The following is a 13,643-nucleotide window of genomic DNA, read 5'->3' as shown; positions in this document are numbered from 1 at the left end:
GTTTTCAGGGATAGGCTCCAGTACTCAGGCAGGTTTCAGACTAGGCCTCTGTGTGGGGTTTCTCTGCTTCTCCTGGGTGCTGTTAGGTAGGACCTGTAAACCCTGAACCGTTAGATCTACACCAGGGCTAGGAGCGGTAGATGCCGTTCCAGCTTGTAGATCAGCGGCAGGTATGGTCTTTGAGATAGCCTATGTGTACTGTCTGACTTCATGTATGGCTCCTAGCTGTGTGCGGGAGCATGGGTGTTTGATGGCTCCAAGCTGTGTACAGGAGCATGAAAACTCCCCTTGTAACTTCAAGCTGTGTGCAGGAGAATGTTCTAAAACTTTTGTGGTGACCACTAGCTGTCGCAGGAGTTAGTGTGTGTGTTTGCTGGCATGGGGTGAGTGTTAACCTTGGCAGCTGTTTGTGTTTCACTTGTACTGGTGCACCTGGCCAGTGAGCTAAACTGGCAGGGTTTTAGTTGCACCTTGTTCACATGGAGTGTCGCACAGTACACACTGATTACATTGAGTTCAGGGTGCAGTGTTCTGCAGTAGTTCACATTTAGTCCAGGCTGCAGTAGTGTTCTGCAGTAGTTCACATTGAGTTAGGCTGCAGTGTTCTGCAGTAGTTCACATTGATTTTCATGCTGCAGAGTCTTCGTAGTAGTTCACATTGAGTTCAGACATACAGCCACCCACTAATGGGCCTGTGGACCTCGCTGCAGTGTCTTGCAGCTAAGAGGTTCTGTTGTTTAAAAAAAATTATATATATACACAGAACCGTAACACATGTCCACCTTCATCTGCCCCCAGTTTCATGTCCCCCTCCATCTGCCCCAGTTTCATTTCCCCCTGTTTCATATCCCCCTTCATCTGCCCCCAGTTTCATGTCCCCCTCCACATACCCCCATTTTCATGCACCCCCTCCTTATCTCTGCCCCCAGTTTCATGTTGCCCTTCCATCTGTGACCCTAGTTTCATGTCCTCCGCTCCATCTCTGCCCCCAGTATAATGATCCCCTTCCATCTCTGCCCCTAGGTTACTGAGAGACCCACACATACAAACACAGACACACAGAAACACAAACAGACACACACAGAGACAGACACACACAGAGACAAACACACAGAGACACAGACACAGATACACACACAGACACACAGTTAGGATTGTGCAGAAGCTGCGGCCATGAGATGGGCATCGCTGCCTGTTCTTCTGTACAGTCGCCTATATAAGGGGGCTGGCCTGATCACCCGGCGCTCTAAGATCCATTCTCAAACAGAGCACACCTGGTAGTTTAATTTAGCTGGCAGTGACACCAACTGTCAGATGGTGTTCACACTAGGTGTTGCAGTTCAGAAGCCCAGAGGGCTCCGCAGGGTTTTCATTTATTTAGTTTTTTTTTTAATAAACCCTGCTGACCATAACACACACACACACACACACACACACACACACACACACACACACACACAGTAACAGACATACACACACAGACACACACACACTCTCCACCCTGCATCTCACATGCCCCTCCCCTCTCAGTACCTTTTGATGGTACATCTCTTCATCTTCTGGCTGACACACTAAGACACGCCTCCCTAGTCATGTGACATCTGAAGTCACACAGGTCCTTCAGTTTACAATAGTACAAGCTTTCCACCGATCACCCACCACTTTTATCGCTGTTATAAGAGCGGGGGTATCAGGGCTAAGTTTGTTAAGTAAAACACTAAAGGGACATAACGGGACATGCAGGGAGCTGCGCGGGACCGCGGGACAGGAGAATAAAAGCAGGACTTTCCCACTAAATGCGGGATGGTTGGGAGATATACTAATGTTATCACAAATCACATTCCCCTACTCAACATTGACTACACTTAATACCTAACCTCCTTTACAGCAGTCTGATCGATCACATGATATGTCAAGACGTGGATAGATGACAATTGCTTCAAAGGGCTGTTTAATGTACATGGGATCCTTTTTGGTAGACAAAATTTTGTACTTAGATAATGAGAACATGACACACAGCAGAGACACTGAGTCTCACTAAAACCATGTTCCTGCTGTATCTATTTTGGAACATAAAATTTGTAAATTTGCTTATGTATTAAGTTTTACACGCATGTTAAGATCATAGTATTTTTTTTCCCACGATTGTCAGGAAATAGCAGCAAAACACTGTGGTTTTCCTGTGCTTAAGAAAAACTCCCTCTGAAAGTAGTGGGTTTGCACTTGTACAACCTTGTATCGCCCTTAGGCTTTGTTCACATCTTCATTGATTACTTCCTATAATGGATCAGAACAACGTGATGCCTACCTAACATGACATAAATGGTACCTGATGGATTTCAGAAGCTTTTATAGGATTTATCAGGGTAACGGCAGTAGACATTTTCCCACCCAAAATAGTGCAGTTTTAGCAGAGCCTCCAACAAAGTGGTGTAACTACTGCTGTCATAGCTATAGTGGCTGCTAAGGGGGCCTGGTGGGCCCATGCTGCTTTTTTTAAATTTTTTTAATAGGATGTTACTTGCTGGAGTAACCCTAGAAGGTAATGTGCCCGATTTACTTACCAATCTCCGTTCCTGCTCGCGACCACCTCTGCTTCCCCTTCTGCCATCCAGGGAGTCCTGTGTATCCCATATCATGTCACTGATATGGGATGAATGGGGTCCCCTTGAGGGCAGAAAGGGAAGCGAAGGTGGCCATGGCCAGGAGCGGGGATCGATGAGTAAGGCCGCGGGCCCGTGGCAAGGTTATTTTTTGGGTAATCCCTGTGAGATTCATCTCTCGAGGTTCACCTGGCGGTTCCATTCGGACCAAATACGTCTGAACTGAAACTGCTATTATTATACAGTGGGGTCTCTTTAGATCTCCAAGTACAATGATCAGAGGCCCACGGGAGGTGAGCAAATATAAAAACCAATTTTACTGATCTCTCCTGGGTTCTGGCGGGTCTCCATGCCATCTTCAAGCATCTTTAATGACATCATAGAGGTCACATGGGTCACAACACATAATGACGCCATCGTAACGTCTGTGATGTATTTGAAGAGGAGTTGAGTAATGCTGGTTTTTATGTTTGTCACCTCCACTGGACCTCTGATCATTATACTCTGAAGAGTATCTGAAGAGTCCCCAGAGTATAATAATAGGCTGTGTGTGGTGTACCCCAAACATTTTGAGTTCTTCTGAACCCATTTTTTTGCAATGTCTGTAACAATCAACATAGGGGCATTATGGGATATAATAATGTGTAAATGGACCACTGTGGGACATTTTACTGTGTGGAGGGGCCACTATGGAACATTATACTGTGTGCTGGGGCTGTTATGGGACATTATAGTGCTTGGGTGGGCTGCTATGGAACATTTTACTATGTCCAGGGGCCACTATGGGATATTTTACTGTGTGAAGGCCACTTTGGGACATTATAGTATGTGTAAATGGGGTGTTATGTTGTGTAAGGGCCTGGAAATGGGGTGCTAAGTTGTATGGCGGTTTACTAAGCGGCTCAGTATTTGCTAGTTATGTCCCTGCACCAACAGACACGTGAACACAGCCTGAATTGCTATTGCTTGTCAGTCAGGTTTTGTACCCTATAGGTGTAGTACTCACAAATATGGTTCCCAAACTTTAACACTGCAATATTGCCAGTTTGCAAAAAAATATGTATTAGAATTCCTCCCAACTATTGTGAGAAGCTTCTGGAAGGATATCCAAAATGTTTCACCCAAGTCATACAGTTTAAGGGCAATGGTACCAAATACTAATGAAATGTATGTAAACTTTTGACTTTTCAGAAAGTAATAAGAATGCTTTAAAAAATTCTCTTTTCATTATTGTAGCATTTGGCAAATATAAATCATTTTGCTAATCCTAATTGACCTAAAGCGGGAAAGGTTTATTCTGATTTCATGTCAGATAGTGAGAAAATCATTCATATGTCTTTTTATATAGTGTATGTATAAGCGGTGTGTGCAGTGAAAGCACTCGGACCCCATAGACTAATGGGGTCCGTGTGCTTTCGCACGCTGACTGCACGAATCATGTGGACATAAAAGTAGATGACGAACATGGCAGCGCACAGAGAGCACACGGACCCCATTATAGTCTATGGGGTCCATGTGCTTTCACTGCACACACCGCACGCCAATGCATTTGGTGTTCCGTTCGGTGGGGTCCCTATGCAGACTCCGCGCATGGATTACCAATGCAGATGTGAATGAGGTCTGCAAACAGTGCTATGAAGCTTTTTTATTCCTGTGAAAATATTGAACACTGCACTGGGGGCATGTTCTCGGGTGGGAGAATGTCATAGACAGATCTTCCTCTTGCTCAATACCCTTTCAGCAACACTGATGTAATTGGAGCTGTCCCCTGCCTCTTCCTGAGTAAATCTTGCTGCAATGCTCAGCCGCCCCAGAACACCACCTCCCCTCAATGCACTCTTATCTTTTTTGCATAAGAATAAAAAGCAACTTTTTGTCAAAATTAGGCCATTTTACAAACAATCAATAGCACTGTGCTCAGAGATCTGACACCTATAAGGTACTGTGACTGGTTTAATGTTTTTTGGGGCTGACAGACTCCCTTTAGTATATACAATTTATTAAGAAAAGTGTGTAAACATAAGAAAGGAAATGACGTAAAATGAGTTCTCAAGAACAGTTATTTCGAAATCCAGTTCACGATCTTATCTGACATGTATTACAATCCTTCTACGCAAGTCTAGATAAACTATAGGAACTATTTTTTTCTCATTACATGACGAGGCCTATAGGACTCTTTGATGCTGTTTATTGGTTCACTACTATAGGTAGGCATGTGGACCTGTATGATATTTGTGTGAAGCTGACAACTAATACTACACAATGCAATTTACCTCCAGGAAAAATAACTTCTGTATTGAATTAAATGAGAAGTTCAGAAATCTTAATGGTAAACAATCATATTTTCCAAGTATCCCCAACCATGAGGCAAGATGAGGATTTTGCCTTAGGAGACAGTCTTTATCCCCTGCGGGGGACACTATTTTGACAGCGATCCTATGCACTTTTCTCACCTATTATATGACAAAGGCTCCATTTCACTTTTTTTTATCTCAGGTATCAAAAAACTTAACACACCCTAGAAGCTATACAAAAAAACTGCACTATGTGAGCAAAACATTTCCTTCAATGTATTAAAATCTCCTGTAGTTAGATTTAATATGAACCCTATGAAGATACTCCCACAAAGAAAGACCGGTTCACTCAGAGTAATTAATGTTTATTAATATTATTATTAATGAATAATTAAAATGCATTTACAACTTATTACACAAAAAAATTACAATATGTGTTCAAGAAATCCTAGTACTAAAATAACACAAAAACTGAAGATCAATAATGGATTTACCAAAAGGAGTCGAAAATGAAACTGTTATCTTGAGCTGATTTTCACACAATGCCTTTAACTCTGCTGCATATTTTATTGTATATTAAAATCATATTATATTAATGGCTCAGTTTGCGGTAATATTTACTTTCTGAATATTAATCCCTTAACCAATTTGAGGTCTAAGCAGCAAAATATGTAATTTTTTTTTACCTTATCTTGTTTGTTATGAAACCATCTGTATATAAGGGGTTATCCATCCCTGAATTTTCATGCTGATAAGTTTCCATTTTGGACTGTAATGTATTGGGTTATGTATTTATTGATATTTACATTACAATACATTACCATTTGTGCTTGTAAAATGGAAAGACACCTATGCTGTTACAGCAGGGGTATTGCTGAAGTAATGATTCTTGTTCATATTGTATCATTCATTCTTGGTTGTTTGACTTTCATACAGTGTTTTTACATATATTGTGCAATGCTGGTGCATAGACATTGATATTGTGTGCAGGGCTCTTTAAGTAGTTTTCTCCCATAATTCTCTGTTTCTGTTACTCCTCCCTTCTTGTTGCATCTTCTTCCTGGATATGTGTTATTCAGTCTGTAACCACTGAGCAACCATCTTGTATAACTGAGAAAGGAATTGTGTTTTGACCGTATGGCATATCATCTCTCAAGGTAAAGACAAATAAACTACCTGAAGCAACTCCATTGCATCTCTCCACATGCAACCTGGGAACGCAGGGAATGAAATGTCAGCGCGTTCTGCTATCTGCCATTAGCTTACATACGGGAATTACAATCTCACATCTTCAGAGATTTCTCTAACATGCATCTGTGGCAGAATAGTCAAAACACAACTTTCTAGTTAAAACAAGCTATATCTGCAGCTCCTGCAGGATCTACAGACAGCCTGCAAGCAAGCACAGTGAGAATACAGCATAATCTGCAGCACGCCACACAGCCTGCAGGTGAGCTCACAGCTGTCCTCCATCTTGAGCACATGTTCTCCTCACCACAGTGAAATAAGGGGCAGCGCCATCTTTATTGACATTTTCCACACAAAGGTACCATGTCCACAAGGAGCTATGTGGATTCCCCAGTCACTGCATCTGGGACAGTGCATCCTGCTATCAGGGACTCAGATGTGCAGGAAACAGACTCCATGTTTCAGGATGTACAAATTGAGCGATTAAAACGTGTCAGTAAACCCACGCAAAAGATTAGAGAGAACTTTGAATTAACTAAAGAAGAGTTCTGTGATAATCTGGATGAATTATGGCGAAGAACTGAACACTATATAGCAGCGCTCTCACGCCATGACAGTGACGCAGCAAAATTGGTCACTACACTAAACCGCTTATCTGCCGCCTATGAACGCTATCAGCGACTGTCCGGAAAATACGTCACATTCCTGAGTAACGCTGATTTTGATGATGCTATAGCAGAGCTAACTGAGAGGGAGAACCTATTCCAAACGAAAGATGCCGCAGTGAAAAACGCCAGAGATAAGGCAGAACTCCGCATCGCACACCTACAAGAAGTAAGGTCCCATCGGTCTACTTCATCCAAACATACGCTGTCATCCTCCAGATCCTCTCGTTCCAGAAGGTCAGCATTACACGATAAGCTTATTGAGATCCGTGCTGACGCAGAGGAGGCCAGTGTTAGACGGTCCTTTGCTGAGAAGGAAGCAGAAATGGTGCAAAGGCAAGCAGAGGCAAAAGCTGAAATGGCGAAGAAGGAAGCAGAAATGGCGCAAAGGCAAGCAGAGGCAAAAGCTGAAATGGCGAAGAAGGAAGCAGAGACAGAAGCTCAACTAAAAATTCTCCAAGTGGAAAGGGAGGAAGCAGCTGCCTTAGCCAAGCTAAAGGTTCTTGAACAAGCATTAGATCAAGACGCCGACCTAGACTGCTCCATCCCTGCAGAAGTGGAAGACCCAGCTGACCGCACTGCCAATTATGTGCTGAAGCAATCATCTCCTGCACCGCCTACTAAGTTACATGCACCAGCACCACTCCAAACCGACTACAAGGCTGTACCTGTGAAGCATCAGATGATGCCACCTATCCAGAGCAAGGTAATTTCCAGCATCACACATGCAGATCCTCCAGAAACTAAACCACAGCTTAACCCTTATGCTACATCATTTCACCCCGATTCATCTCGGCCCCATATGCCAGAGAATCTATACGCCCCAGGGATATCACAAGGTAATCTGGTGACACGAGGTGGGAGATCAGACATGTCGGACTTTGCCAGATATATGATACGCAGGGAGCTGATAAACAATAGTCTCTCAAAGTTCGATGACCATGCTGAGAATTATAGAGCCTGGAAATCCACCTTTGAAGCAGTGATCAGTGATCTTAACCTCACTGCCAAAGAAAAACTTGACTTGCTTGTTAACTGGTTAGGCCCAGATTCTGCAGAACGTATAAAGACATTGAGAGCAGTTCATGTGGGCCACTCAGAGGAAGGTCTTGCTGCGGCATGGGAGAGACTTGAACAGACTTATGGCAGTTCTGAAGCTATAGAAAGTGCCTTATTTAAGAGACTTCATATGTTCCCAAAAATCACCAACAAGGACAACCGCAAGCTTCAAGATCTGAGCGACCTACTAAAGGAATTAGAGTTAGCCAAAATGGACCCACGTCTGTCAGGTCTGAGTTACCTTGACACATCTCATGGTGTTAATCCAGTGGTATCCAAACTACCATATGGCATGCAAGAAAAATGGGCCGACCTAGGTTCCAGATATAAAAGAGACCACAATGTGTCCTTCCCTCCTTTCTCTTATTTTTCCAGATTTATCAGTGACCAAGCTCAGAAAAAGAATGATCCCAGCTTTGACTTCACAGAATCCTCTCTACCAGCTTCATCATCATGTTCAAGGTATGAAACAAGCAAACGTAGAGACTTAAGGGGAACAGTATCTGTTAGGAAGACAGACGTCCCAATCGCTGCACCCTGCACCACCAAACAGGACACTCCTGTCCTTAAAGATAAAGACCCTAATAGTACGTGCCCTATCCACAAAAGGCCTCATCCCCTGAAAGAGTGTAGAGGACTTAGGGCAAAGACTTTGCAAGAACGCAGAGACATGCTCAAGGAGCTAGGAGTGTGTTACAAGTGTTGTGCTTCTTCAAAACATTTTGCTAAAGACTGTAAGGCTGTCATCAAGTGTACTGAATGCAGTAGCGACAAACATGTCGCAGCCATGCATCCTACCTCTTCATCTGACAACTCACATCCTCAAGCAGCATCTAAAGCCGTCACTGCGCATGGCGGGGAGCCATCGGCTCAAATTTCAGCTACTACCACTGTCTCCTCCTCCTGCATGGAAGTATGTGGCAAGGACAACGGTCCCAAGTGCTGTGCCAAGGTGTGCTTGGTGAATGTCTACCCAGAAGGGCAATCTGAAAAGGCCATCAGGATGTATGCCATAATAGATGAACAAAGCAACAGGTCTCTAGCAAAGCCTAAGTTCTTCACGATCTTCGGTATAGAAGGAGAAGCAATACCATACACTCTTAACACTTGTTCTGGTCGCATAGAGACTTCTGGCAGGAGAGCCACTGGATACGTTATCTCTCCAATTAACAGGAATATTCACATATCCCTACCAACGTTAATTGAATGTGACCAGATGCCTGATGATAGGGAAGAAATTCCTACGCCGGAAGCTGCATATCATCATTCCCACTTGAGACACCTGGCTAAGGAGATTCCTCCTATGGACGTGAATGCTGACATCCTGCTCTTGCTCGGAAGAGACATTCTCAGAGTACATAAGGTACGTCAACAATGCAATGGTCCACATGATGCCCCATATGCACAAAGACTTGACTTAGGTTGGGTAATCATTGGCAATGTATGTCAGGATAAGAGTCTCATGTCATCTCAAGTGAACTCCTTTAAAACCTTTGTGCTCAACAATGGACGCACAACCTACTTCAAGCCATGCCTTCATCACTATGAGGCAAAGGAGCATCTTCCTAACTTAAAAAGGGCACCAGACATCGTCCCTACACCTTATGACGACTTAGGAGCCACAGTGTTTCACATAACACAAGACGACAACAGAGTAGCTTTATCCATGGAAGATAAAGACTTTATCAAAATAATGGACAGTGAATGCTTCAAAGATCAATCTAACCATTGGGTTGCACCTTTACCCTTTCGGACTGGGAGGGCCAGACTTCCTGACAACCGGGAACAAGCATTATCGAGATTCATCTCCTTGCAACGTACGCTGAGAAACAAGCCTGAGATGAAAGATCACTTTGTGGCATTCATGGAAAGGATTTTCCGTAACAATCACGCAGAGCCAGCTCCACCTCTGCAAGAGCATGAAGAATGCTGGTATCTTCCTTCTTTTGGAGTATATCACCCACGAAAACCCAAGCAGATCAGGGTGGTATTCGACTCAAGTGCCAAACATCATGGCGTATCTCTGAATGACGTTCTCCTCACGGGTCCAAACCTGACCAACAACCTGGTAGGGGTGCTAATGAGATTCAGAAAGGAGCCAGTTGCCATTACAGCTGACATTGAGCAAATGTTCCATTGTTTTATTGTACGAGAAGACCACCGGAATTACCTGAGGTTTCTGTGGCACAGAGACAGTGATACCAACAAGGAAATGATTGAATACCGCATGAGAGTGCACATGTTCGGCAACAGTCCTTCACCTGCGGTTGCAACATATGGCCTACGAAGGACTGCTTCTGATGGTGAATCAGAATTTGGAAAGGATGCCCGTCACTTTGTCGAAAAAGACTTCTACGTGGACGACGCACTCAAGTCCTTGCCCACTGCTGAGGAAGCCATAGACTTGCTGAGAAGGACTCAAGGTATGCTGTCCAGAGCCTGTCTGAGGTTGCATAAAATAGCCTCCAACAGTATTGCTGTCATGAAAGCTTTCCAGCCCAGCGATCATGCCACAGAATTCAGAGACTTAAACCTAGGCATAGACGATCCTCCGGTGCAGAGAAGTCTGGGTTTGAGATGGGACTTGTTAAACGATTCTCTTGGCTTCCAGGTTAATTGTGCAGACAAGCCGTTCACTAAGCGTGGAGTTCTCTCAGTGGTGAATAGCCTGTATGATCCACTGGGATTTGTAGCACCATTGACTGTACAGGGCAAATTCCTACTTAGGCAGCTCTCAGAGACGATTGAGGACTGGGATGCTCCATTGCCACATGACAAGCAGCCAAAGTGGGAGTCCTGGAAAGAATCCCTACATGCCTTGGACAGAACTCACATACCACATTGCTACACTCCAGCATCTCTCACCACAAGCCAGAGAAGGGAAGTCCACATATTCTCGGATGCATCGACTGAGGCTATCGCAGCTGTTGCCTACTTGAAGGTAATCGACAACCGCACTAAAGCTCATGTTGGATTTCTGTTTGGGAAAGCTAAACTAGCCCCTAAACCTGAACATACGATCCCGAGGCTTGAACTTTGTGGTGCTGTACTGGCTGTAGAGATCGCAGATTTTATACAGTATGAGCTGGACATTCATGTGGACAATGTTCAATTCTACACAGACAGCAAGGTTGTCCTGGGTTACATAAATAACCAGACAAAACGCTTCTACGTCTATGTTAGTAACCGCGTTGAAAGGATTAGGAAATCCTCTAAACCTGAGCAGTGGCACTATGTTCCATCTCATCTCAACCCTGCAGATTGTGCCACCAGACCATCATCGGTCAGTGCCTTTGCTAAATCCTCTTGGTTAACAGGTCCAGAATTCTTGCTGAATGAAGGAAAGGAAACATCTGGTCAAGACGTCTTCAAGATCCTGACAACGATCCTGAGATTCGTCCTGAAGTGAGTACCCTCATCACCAGGTCTGTAAGGAGGTCCGGCCTGGACTGTCACCGCTTTGAACGCTTTTCTAGATGGCTGAAGCTTGTACGCACCATCGCAAGGTTAGTTCACATTGCACAGTGTTTTCACACCAAGAACGATAACTCTGAATGTCATGGTTGGCACATCTGTCACAAGCCCCTCTCTGCAGAAGACATTACACTAAGTGAGATGTTAGTGATACGTAATGTACAGCAGAGGGCCTTTCACATGGAACTGAAATGTCTCCGTGACAAACTGGACATTCCTAAAAGCAGCCCTATTGTCAACTTGAAGCCAGTGATTGACAAACATGGTATGCTAAGGGTAGGTGGTCGCCTGAACAAGGCCGAGTTAGAGACATTTGAAAAGAATCCTCTCATTATTCCTGCCCACCACCATGTTACTACATTGTTCATACGGCATTATCATGAGAGAGTCAAGCAAAGAATATTTCAAGTACATTGACTCAGTTGACTCGTCACTGGACTATCCCAGGAACAGCGATATACCGTGCATTTGACGCATTCAATATTTTCAACTGTTCCTGAATACATGTTCACAGTTATTGTTATTTTTTCCTTGTTTTTGCATTTTGTCTTTCAGGGTTCCAGAATATACCAGATGGACATTTATGTTAAGTAGTGAAATCCAAGGATTTCAGACGGGGAGTATGCTGTTACAGCAGGGGTATTGCTGAAGTAATGATTCTTGTTCATATTGTATCATTCATTCTTGGTTGTTTGACTTTCATACAGTGTTTTTACATATATTGTGCAATGCTGGTGCATAGACATTGATATTGTGTGCAGGGCTCTTTAAGTAGTTTTCTCCCATAATTCTCTGTTTCTGTTACTCCTCCCTTCTTGTTGCATCTTCTTCCTGGATATGTGTTATTCAGTCTGTAACCACTGAGCAACCATCTTGTATAACTGAGAAAGGAATTGTGTTTTGACCGTATGGCATATCATCTCTCAAGGTAAAGACAAATAAACTACCTGAAGCAACTCCATTGCATCTCTCCACATGCAACCTGGGAACGCAGGGAATGAAATGTCAGCGCGTTCTGCTATCTGCCATTAGCTTACATACGGGAATTACAATCTCACATCTTCAGAGATTTCTCTAACATGCATCTGTGGCAGAATAACACCTTTTGTGTAGGTGTGAAGTTATATTACTGAAGGGGACAAAGGTCCATCAAGTCCAACCTATAACATGAGGTTGGATGAAGACAACAGTACATCAAGTCCAACCTATAACCCTACAATCCCCTAAAGTGTTGATCCAGAGGACGGCAAAAAAACCCATGAGGCTTATGCCAATTGTCCAATTTCAGGGGAAAAATGCCTTCCCAGAAACACTGTTAGGCCCCAAGGGACGTCCCACAGCAAAAAAAGCGCTGCAGGAAAAAACATGCCAGTTTTGGATATCATGGTATGTCTGCACCGTGGTTTTTACCACAAAGTGGGCATGGGCATGGAATTCCATCCACTTTGCCGTTATCATTAAACATTGCAATTTCTCCCAGACTGTTTCTGCCACGGCAAATCGCGGCTTTTCTTTCCTGTGGGGCCCCAGCCTTACGTGTATGTCATGGAGAATCTATGAAGACCACTGAAACTTCATATCGCACAATATGTACAATACTACAAGTACAATACATGTGAATAGTGTTCTTAAACATTATTCAGATGGAGTGTATTTTCTTGTATTGATCTGAAGACATGCTGCTCATAGTCTTTGTATTAATAAGAAATGCATTGGAGAAAGTGCAGTTTACCAATCAACATCTGATAATCGACCACTGGTAAGAGTCCTCTGCTCTAAGCATATTCTGGTATCTGAAATATCTACAAATATATCAGAAAAGGGAACTCGAGGTTTGGGTTACTTTGCTTTTTGATCATAGTCTGTATATTTTCAAATAACCTTTTGCTATTTATTACTAGTTTTGCAGAATCGGTTCATTTTAGTTGTATTTTATATGGTATGTATTATATGGTAATTTGTAAATGAAAACTTGAGCAACATGGACATGAAAAACTGGGAATTTTGTGCATAAAATATACTTATTAAGCCACAAAGATTAAAACATCAATGAGAAACCTGACAATTCGGGGAGTCTGAGTCAAACCTAAGGCTGGGTTCACACAGGGTTTTTTGGTCCGTATTTTGATGCAGAATCCACGCGAAATCTGGCTAAAAAACCCGCTTCCCATTGAATTCAATGGGTTCCTTTTTCCACAAGTGGTTTGTTTCAGCTCGCGATAAAAAGAAGAGACATGCCCTTTCTTCAGGTGGATTCAGCGGCTAATTCGGACGCGGACGTCCACCTCGCGACACTCCCTCTCGACTAGACCCATTCATTTGGGTCTAATCCAGAGCAGAATGCCGCAACTGGATGCCGG

The sequence above is a fragment of the Leptodactylus fuscus genome, chromosome 2, assembly GCF_031893055.1.
Source record: "Leptodactylus fuscus isolate aLepFus1 chromosome 2, aLepFus1.hap2, whole genome shotgun sequence".
NCBI classification, from domain to species: domain Eukaryota; kingdom Metazoa; phylum Chordata; class Amphibia; order Anura; family Leptodactylidae; genus Leptodactylus; species Leptodactylus fuscus.
The sequence above is the reverse complement of the archived record's forward strand: the minus strand, read 5'-3'. Positions refer to the sequence as shown.